The 9064-nt window shown below is 38.5% G+C and overlaps 1 pseudogene; it reads right to left on the reverse strand.

Annotated features, from left to right (window-relative positions):
• Positions 1-9064, reverse strand: part of LOC141499640 (vomeronasal type-2 receptor 26-like) — an 841716-nt pseudogene that overhangs the window by 244256 nt on the left and 588396 nt on the right.

A 9064-nucleotide genomic window follows, 5' to 3' on the forward strand; every position in this document is an offset into this window, starting at 1 on the left:
TTGCCTTCTGTGGAGGGTGGGGGAGGGAAGTTAGATTAGGGGGAAAAATTGTAAAACTAAATAAAATCTTTAAAAAGAAAAAAAAGTCTATGCTCCATTGGGGGACACAGCCATCTATCATAACCACATTGCCAACTAGATTTGGAGTCATTAACTGCATGTTTTTCCACTGGCTTTCCATCATACCTAGAATATTCTACCTTCCCATATCTGCTTCCTTCAATTCCCAACTGTACTTTCCCTCTACAAGGAGTTTTTCCTAATCTCTCTTAGTTCTAGCACTTTCCTTCCATTGATGACCTCTAATTCCTGTCAAGATTTAAATATAGTAGTTTGCATTTTGTCTTTCTATTAGATTGTAAACTCCTGAAATTCAGGGATTGCCATTTTTTCTTTCTATGTTATTTCCAGAGATTTGAAGAAGAGGGAGAGCAAAAGAATGAGTTTAGCTTTGTACTTGCTGAATCTGAGATGTCTCTAGGACTAATGACTTCTACATTAATTGATAGTCTGTTAAGAATCCTATGAAAGTGTTCAGGCTATCTCTCTAGGATCATGTCCCTCTCATTAATCAATGTGGCTCCATCATCCCTTAATAACTGACTTGTTCCAAAAATCTCTTGTTGAAAGCTACTCAAGCAAGTTTGAGTTAGAGGTCGGTTATGACTAAATGACTTAAGCTCTAGTGATCCTTGAGCTGAAAGCTTTCTGTGGAACTCTGATTTGATAACACAACTGTGTCATTTGTGAGCATTTATCAATTGGGGAATAGTTCTTAGTTTGGCAAATTTAGTTCAGTTTTTTTTATCATCAGAGATCTTTATATTGTACTCATGTGGAAGAAAATTCATATGGATGAAAAGAATGTGGTATTGTGTTCAGATAGTGCTGACTCCTTGTGAAATAGCTGGAAATATGTATAAATGTAGTAATTATGGGAAATTCCTTATGTGTAATCCAAATGTAATTCAATATATGAAAATTCATATTTTTAAAACAATTCCCATAAAAAAACTACCCAAATGTGATTCTAAAACAATTTGCATTAAGTGAACATCTTTTTTAGCAATGTAACAAGAGGGAGGGAGCAATCCTCAGCCAAATGATTATAAAACTTGCAACCAGAGCCAGTTAGAAGACTAGAGTAAACCAATCAATAAACATGTTGTAAGGACCAGCAATGTGCTGTGGGAGGACATCAGTAATAATGATACCAAGTTCTCAAGAAGCTTTCACTCTAACAGAGGAATAAAACACTCAAGAACTTGAAAATCAAGGAGAGGAACTCTCCATGGGAATGCTGCAGGATCTGGGATGGGGAGATCAGAGCCAGCTGTGGTTGGATAAGAGGATGAGAAATGGCCAACACTCTAATTCACAGGTCCCACAGATTTCTACAAAACGTTCACAAGTTGGGTTCTTTAAAAAGGTAAATAAGGTAAGTTTCTAAGAAGATAGATAAAAGAAGAAAAGACAGTTACAAGCTGGACTGGGGAGACTAGAAAAAACAGTTAAGAAAAGGGAACAAGGGAAACAGCCATGAAACTGGGCTAAGATCATCATGGATCCAGCTGCATGGAGCTGGGACCAACTGGATCCAACATGGAGAAAAAAAGGGGAAAGGACACAGGGTAGTTTGCAGTCTGGCCAAATGAGAGAAAAGAGATGAGTAGAAGACTAGACCCTCTTCAGATACACTTCTGTATATTCTTGGTCTCTCAGGTGGTTCCTTGCTATTGGACCATGCTAATGGACTAGTGCAAAATCCACCACGGGTTGTAGCTCTTGACCTTTAGGTGGCCTACCAAGCAGACCCTTTGAAGCTCACAATGCTGTAGCTGTGTCTCAAATGCCTCTTCCTCAAACAGGAAAGAAAACACCAAGAGCCAAATGACAATAGCTTCCAGTCATGGGCCATGAATCAGATGGAGCCAGAGGCTTAAAGATCTCTCTCTCCTCAGACACAGCCAGGCTGGAAGAACAAGAGTCTGGATTCAATGGTCAGGGATTTTTGAATGTACCCCTTTCTAACTCTACAGCCAAGCACAAAGATGCCTCTTCCCAACTATTCAGCTCTGGAATGTTTATACTTGCTCCATATTGGGGAGCAGGACCTGCCCCTTAAATAGGAATGGGATCCTGGCTTTCTGGAGGTGGGTAAAGGGAAAGTTATGTTGACTCAGTGGCCCATTATAGGCAGCCCTACTTGTCATTCAGTGTTGGGGGAGGGCTCTATTTGGAGAAGGCAACCTGGAGTGGAGATTTTTGCATTACCTGCAAATTTTCAGTCACTTTGTACCTTGGGGAGGAATTGAGATGCAAGCCTTCAACGAACCCTTTAGTTAATCTGGATTTAGCTGAATTGTCTTTAAAATTCTCCATAAAAACTGGCCCCACAGGGGCAGCTAGGTGGCATAGTGGATAAAGCACTAGCCTTGGAGTCAGGAGTACCTGGGTTCAAATCTGGTCTCAGACACTTAATAATTACCTAGCTGTGTGGCCTTGGGCAAGCCACTTAACCCCATTTGCCTTGCAAAAAAGCTAAAAAAACAAAACAAAAAAACAAACAAGAAAACTGGCCCCACCTTGAAGCCATGGCTGCTACCAGTCATCAACATCTCCACCAGGCTGCTACCTTGATATTCTTATAATAAATTACTTCTGGTTCCTTGTCCTGAATTTTGCCTAGTTCATCAAGGTGAAAGACTAAATGCAAATTTTATCTTGAAAATGACCAGCCAATAAATTCTGGGGCTTTTCACTTCATTTCAGAGTGAATGGGATAAAGCCTGAGATTTCTTCAGTAAAATATTATACATTAATCCGGCCTCAGACACTTAAAAATTACCTACCCGTGTGGCCTTGGGCAAGCTACTTAACTCCATTGCCTTGCAAAAACTAAAAAAAAAAAAAAAAAAGAATATTATAGATTAGAAATAGTTGAACTGTATGTTATATCCTTTCTGCCCCTCCTCCTCTGACAAGCAACTTAATGTTACCTAGACCAGAATGTAAAGAGTAACTGACCCTGGTTTATCTTGTTTGAAATCCAGATGGTTCTACATTCCTTGTCCTGGAGGGGGAGAACCTGTCTCTGTTTGAATTATATACTTTTTCTTTAGATTATGAAGACCACATTCCTCACTAATAAGGATGGGTCAGTGGAGGGGGGAAGATTGCATTAGGATAGATTTTGGATTTCTTGCTCCAATACCTCTCTCCTTGTTTTAAGGCAGAGTGGGGGGGGTCCAATTCTCAAGAATTGAATAAAACTTTTCTCTTCATAACTTGAGAAATCTCTGAATTTTATTTAAGTGGGTAGATTCATCTCACACAAGGGCTTGGTTAAAAGTGATTTTGAGTGGATGGATCCCACATTACTTCCAGTGGTTATTTAAGCAGTGGGGTCTGAGAATCCAGTTCCTCAAGATTCAAGAGGGGGAGGAAATATAATGTCCCCAAAAAGAAATTTTAATTTTTTTCAATTATATAAGAAGAAATGAAGACAAAACAAAGCAAAAAAATTATAGAATAAGGTTTGTAAAGCCCTTGCCTGCATTTGTACAGCAATACCAGGATTACTAGAAGAAATTCCAGGAATTCAAACTGGGAAAGTTTGTTAAAATTCTGAAAGATAAGTCCACAATGGAGAGAGATAGGTTGTAGAGACTGGGAAAATTATAATAAATTCAGTGGACAAGTCAGGCAAAAAAACTCTCTGCCATCCCCACATTCATGTCTGATCCCAGGTTTCTGAAACAGATCAAACTGCTAAAGGCATGCAAGGTTATTCTGTTTATCTGTCTCTTGAAGCTGTCTTTCTGCTGTAGCCCTTTCTGTTATTCTCCTTGTCTCTCACTTTCTCCCTGTTTCTCTGTGTCTTTCTCTTTATGGGCAAAAAGTGAGGGCAGTCATTTTTTAACATGTGTTATAATTTCCTCACTTGCTACAATTCCCTTTCAGTATCTCCCCTTATTTCTCCTACTCCTTGACTCCAAGTCCCCACATACCTGTCTTTTTTGTTTTATCTGTTCCCATGCAGAATTCCTGAAACTAAAAGAAAAATCTATGGACCAGTCTGTGTATTTATAAGTAAGCATATGGTTTTGATTATCTGCATTTCAATGTGTTACTACACCAAGTTCTAAGAACTGAATTCCTTTGTTACTATGTAGTATATGTACAGTTCACCTTGTGGTTCATTTCTCTATCTGTCTTCCATGACCTAGATTCATATATGATGGAAACTAATGGACCATTTTCTATTTCTAACTAGGATCTACTAATACCCAAGGGGATGAAAATTGGAATCTGAGAGTGAAGTTCCAACTCAATAAAATATGTTCCCATTAAACAAGTTAGTAGATATTTCCCCATACCTTCAGATCCTCAAGGCAAGTAGTTGCCATTGAGAACTAGACATCTTAGGTGAGGATTCATCTTGCTTAATGATTTTTCATAGAAAATTCAGCCTGTTTGGATACTCAGAAATTATATGGTCTTGTGAGGTCCAAATGTTGCCCTAAGAATTCTGTCTTCAGTGGCTGAGGATAGATATTCTTGATGGAGCTGGATGTTTTTCTCTCTTGGGTGGGGAGCTAAGATGATAGTGCTAAGCTAAGAACCTCCCAGAGCTTTTCCAAAGAAACTTTAAATAAAGTCCCTAAACTACCCTGGAACAATCCAATGAGAAACTAGTTCTCAATTCAAGGTATCATGGAGGAACTTCAGTATCTCATGTGGATAAAAGGAGAGTATAACCCAGACTAGGCAGGAAAACAGGAAAGTCAGTAAAAGGCTCTTAGCCATCCAGGCTCAGAAAATCAGTTGTAGAGCACTCCAAGAGTGAGGATACCAACCATCACATGGAAGACAAAGTTCAAGCCCTGGGAATCCTGGTGAAACAGGTGGGATCCGACTGGGCTACGATAAAGGAACAAACTGCTAGCACCTGAAACTCCATAAAAGAGGAAAGCAGTGACAAAATGCCTACATGTGAAACCTCAACAAGACTTTTGCATTTGTTTGAAATTTAGACAGACATCCTGAAGGAGCTCAAAAAACATTTTCAAAACCAAAGAGAGGAAGAAGAAAAATGGAGAAAAATTAAGAATTATGCAGAATTATGAAATACTGACTGAAGAAAACAACCTTAAAACTCAAATAGGCCAAATTAAAAATAAGAAATCAATTCCTCTATCAGTTAAAATAATTAATTGGAAAAAAGAAACACAAAAGTTAACTGAAGAAAGCAAATGGAGCCTAATTTTGTAGCTGCTGGAGCTAGAGCAATCCTGAACATCTAACCATGCATGGGGAGATTAAACTTTGAAAGACAACAAATTGTCCAAAAGAAATCAATGTGATAGTGGGAGTAATGGATTTGCTCCAGATCTTTGCAAAAGACAAGGAAACTTTGAATGGATGCTATGACTCCTTGAGGCAATTTCCTTTTTTAGAATGAAAACATTGAGGGGAAAATTTCTTGTGAAGGTCTTTCCTGATTCCCTGACTGCTTCAGCTATCCTCAGGTGAACAACCTTCTCTATGCCCAAGCATAGAGAGACCCAAGGGTCTTCTTATGTTTTATTTATAGATGTTGTCTTCCCCATGGAAAGTAAGCCTTTTTTAGGACAAGGAGTGTTTGTTTGTTTTTTCTTTGTATTAGCATCTCTTACCATAGTGGTTGGCATTTTAGAAGGATTTTAAGTATGTATTGATTGTCTGTGAAGAACAATGCCTCCTTATAAGGTCCTTATGTGAAGCCACATGGATTCTCCACATGGGCTTCCTCTACTGTTTGTCTAGCTGGATCTTCATGGCACAATATGAAGCATAGAATCAGAGGAACAGGGAAAGAATTGCAGCTCTGCTCCATAATACCTGTTACCTGTGGGCAAGTAATTTAACCTTTGGGACTCAGTCTCCTCATCCATAACATTATGGGATGGGATTACATGATTCCCAAACTTATGAACTTCTCTAGACCTAGGGACTTTTCCAATTGAAGGTAGGCTCCTTCTAGTCAGGGACTATTTCATTTTTGTCTCTGGGTCTCCATTGCTTGGTACATAACATGCTCTTAGTAAATGGATGGTTGTTGATTGTTTACTGATATATCAAGACAAAGTGGTAAATAAAGCAATAGATTGTGAAGTACCTGATGGCAGGCTGTCCCTTTTGCTTTTCTTTGAATATCCAGCATTTAGCACAGTCTGATACAGTGCAGGGGCTTAATGAATGTTTATTGATTGACATTAAGACAAGTATATCAATTTCTTTAACCCCTCAACAAACTTCTCCCCAAAGGTTTATTCCACTCTGCAGATCAATAACAAAGAATTGAAGACTTGCTCTCAGAATGAGATTGAAGGGGCAAACAGCATTCTTTTTAAAAAATATTTTATTTTCTCAAATTGCATCTAATGGAAATTTTTAACATTCAGTTTTTCAAAATGTTGAGTTTCAGCTTTTCTCTCCATTCTTCCCTTCCCCCCTCCCAATTCCTGAGATGGTAATCAATTCAGGTTACAAATGAGAAATCATGGAAAGCACATTTCCATATTAATCATGATGAAAAAAACAATAAAGGCCCAAGTGAAATAAAGACACAAGAAAAATAATGGAAATACAGTTTGCCACAATCTTCATTCAGACTTCATTTGTTCCTTCTCTGGAGTTGGATAACATTTTACATGATGAGTTCTTTGGAATTTGGAAGCCTGTTGTCACTGAATTGTAGCCAACTGGTAAGTCATTCACAGTTGATCATTGTTCAATATGTAAAAGTAAAAGAAGTCCTATGGACTTCTGATTCTGTTCATTTCATCCTGCATCAGTTCAGCAGGTTTTTCTGAAAATATTTTGGTCATTTCAATCATATAACACAGCTAATTCAGTAATTAGCAAAATGATGAACCTTCCATTAATTTCCATTTCTTTGCCCCAACAAAAAGTGGTGTTAGAAATGTTTTTTTGTAGAAAATAGATGCTTTTCTATCTCTTTGGGATTACAGTTTTTAGGGTAGGATAGGGCAGAGAAAGAGCCAGCAAAATGAATGAAGCAAAGGGCAGGGACCCTGTTGAGTGGGAGCACCTTCACAAGAATCCCTGATTCAATCTTCAGGGCAGGGAGCATAGTTATAGGCTGCAGGAACCACAGGGAGCAAAATCATTACCAGGAGAAAGGCTGACAGCCCTAACTGTAGCTTAGGAGTAGAGCAGAAAGCCCAACTTGGGCCCTAAGATAGACTTCAGAACAGAGCAGGAAAGATCTGAGGCTTAGGGAATCATTCCCCTTTCCTCAGAACTTGAATTGGATACATTAATAGCTACTAAAATAAGAATAAATCAAAAATCAAATAAAGTAAAATACAAATAAAAGTATAAAAGAGAAATGAAAAGAAGCTACTGTGGGGATAAACATAAATGAAGATAATGGAATTAAAGAGCCATTTTCTCATTCAATAAGAAAGGATAAATGGTCAAAGCACAAAAGGAATTTGGAAGACTTATAAAGAACATTAAAAATCAATTCAGAGGGCGGCTAGGTGGTGTAGTGGATAAAAGCACTGGCCCTGGAGTCAGGAGTACCTGGGTTCAAATCTGGTATCAGACACTTAATAATTACCTAGCTGTGTGGCCTTGGGCAAGCCACTTAACCCCGTTTGCCTTGCAAAAACCTAAAAAAAAATTCAGAAAAGTCAATCAGTGCAACAATTGGGGGACAATTTTGGGCTGTCTGCAATGGAGAGTGCCATCTATATCCAGATTAAGAGCCCTGGAGTTTGAGCAAAGTTCAAGGACTATTCCCTTTAATTTAGGAAAAAAACCAGATATCTTATTGTCTGATCTTGTTACCTCTTAGACTTCTTGTCTCTTCCTTAAGGATATGATTTCTCTCTCATCACACTCAATTTGGATCAATGTACAACATAGAAACAAAGTAAAGACTGACAGATTGCTTTCTGTGGGGGTGGGGGGAGGGAAGTAAGATTGGGGAAAAAATTGTAAAACTCAAGTAATATCTTTAATAAAAAAATTAAAAAAGCCAGTTGACAAATGGTCATAGGATATGCAAAGGCAATTTATAGATGAGGAAATTAAAGCAATACAGAGTCATATGGAAAATTGCTGTAAATCATTACTTATTAGAGAAATGCAAGTTAAAGCTTCTCTGAGGTACCACCTCACACCTCTCAGACTGGCCAATATGACCAGAAAGGATAATGATCATTGTTGGAAGGGTTGTGGAAAATCTGGGATACTATTACATTGTTGGTGGAGCTGTGAACTCATCCAACCTTTCTGGAGAGCAATTTGGAGCTACACCCAAAGGGCAACAAAAATATGCATAACCCTTTGATCCAGCAATACCACTACTGAGTCCCTGAAGAGATGATGAAAAAGGGTAAAAACATCACTTGTACAAAAATATTCATAGCAGCCCTGTTTGTGGTGGCAAAAAGTTAGAAGGATTTGCATGAAGTGATGCTGAGTGAGAGGATCAGAACCAGAAGAACACTGTCCACCCTAACAGCAACATGGGGGTGATGATCAACCTTGATGGACTTGCTCATTCCATCAGTGCAACAATCAGGGACAATTTGGGGCTGTCTGCAATGGAGAATACCATCTGTATCCAGAGAAAGAGCTGTGGAGTTTGAACAAAGACCAAGGACTATTCCCTTTTAATTTTGAAAAAAAAAAACCTGATATCTTAATGTCTGATCTTGCTATCTCTTATACTTTGGGTTTCTTCCTTAAGGATATGATTTCTCTCATCACACTCAATTTGGATCAATGTACAACATAAAAACAAAGTAAAGACTGACAAATTGTTTTCTTGGGGTGGGGGGAGGGAAGTAAGATTGGGGAAAAATTGTAAAACTCAAAATAAATAAAATCTTTATTTAAAAAATAGATCTTGGGGTGGCTAGGTGGCACAGTGGATAAAGCACCGGCCTTGGAGTCAGGAGTACCTGGGTTCAAATCCAGTCTCAGACACTTAGTAATTACCTAGCTGTGTGGCCTTGGGCAAGCCACTTAACCCCATTTGCCTTGC

This window comes from Macrotis lagotis, chromosome X (genome assembly GCF_037893015.1).
Source record: "Macrotis lagotis isolate mMagLag1 chromosome X, bilby.v1.9.chrom.fasta, whole genome shotgun sequence".
Taxonomy (NCBI): domain Eukaryota; kingdom Metazoa; phylum Chordata; class Mammalia; order Peramelemorphia; family Peramelidae; genus Macrotis; species Macrotis lagotis.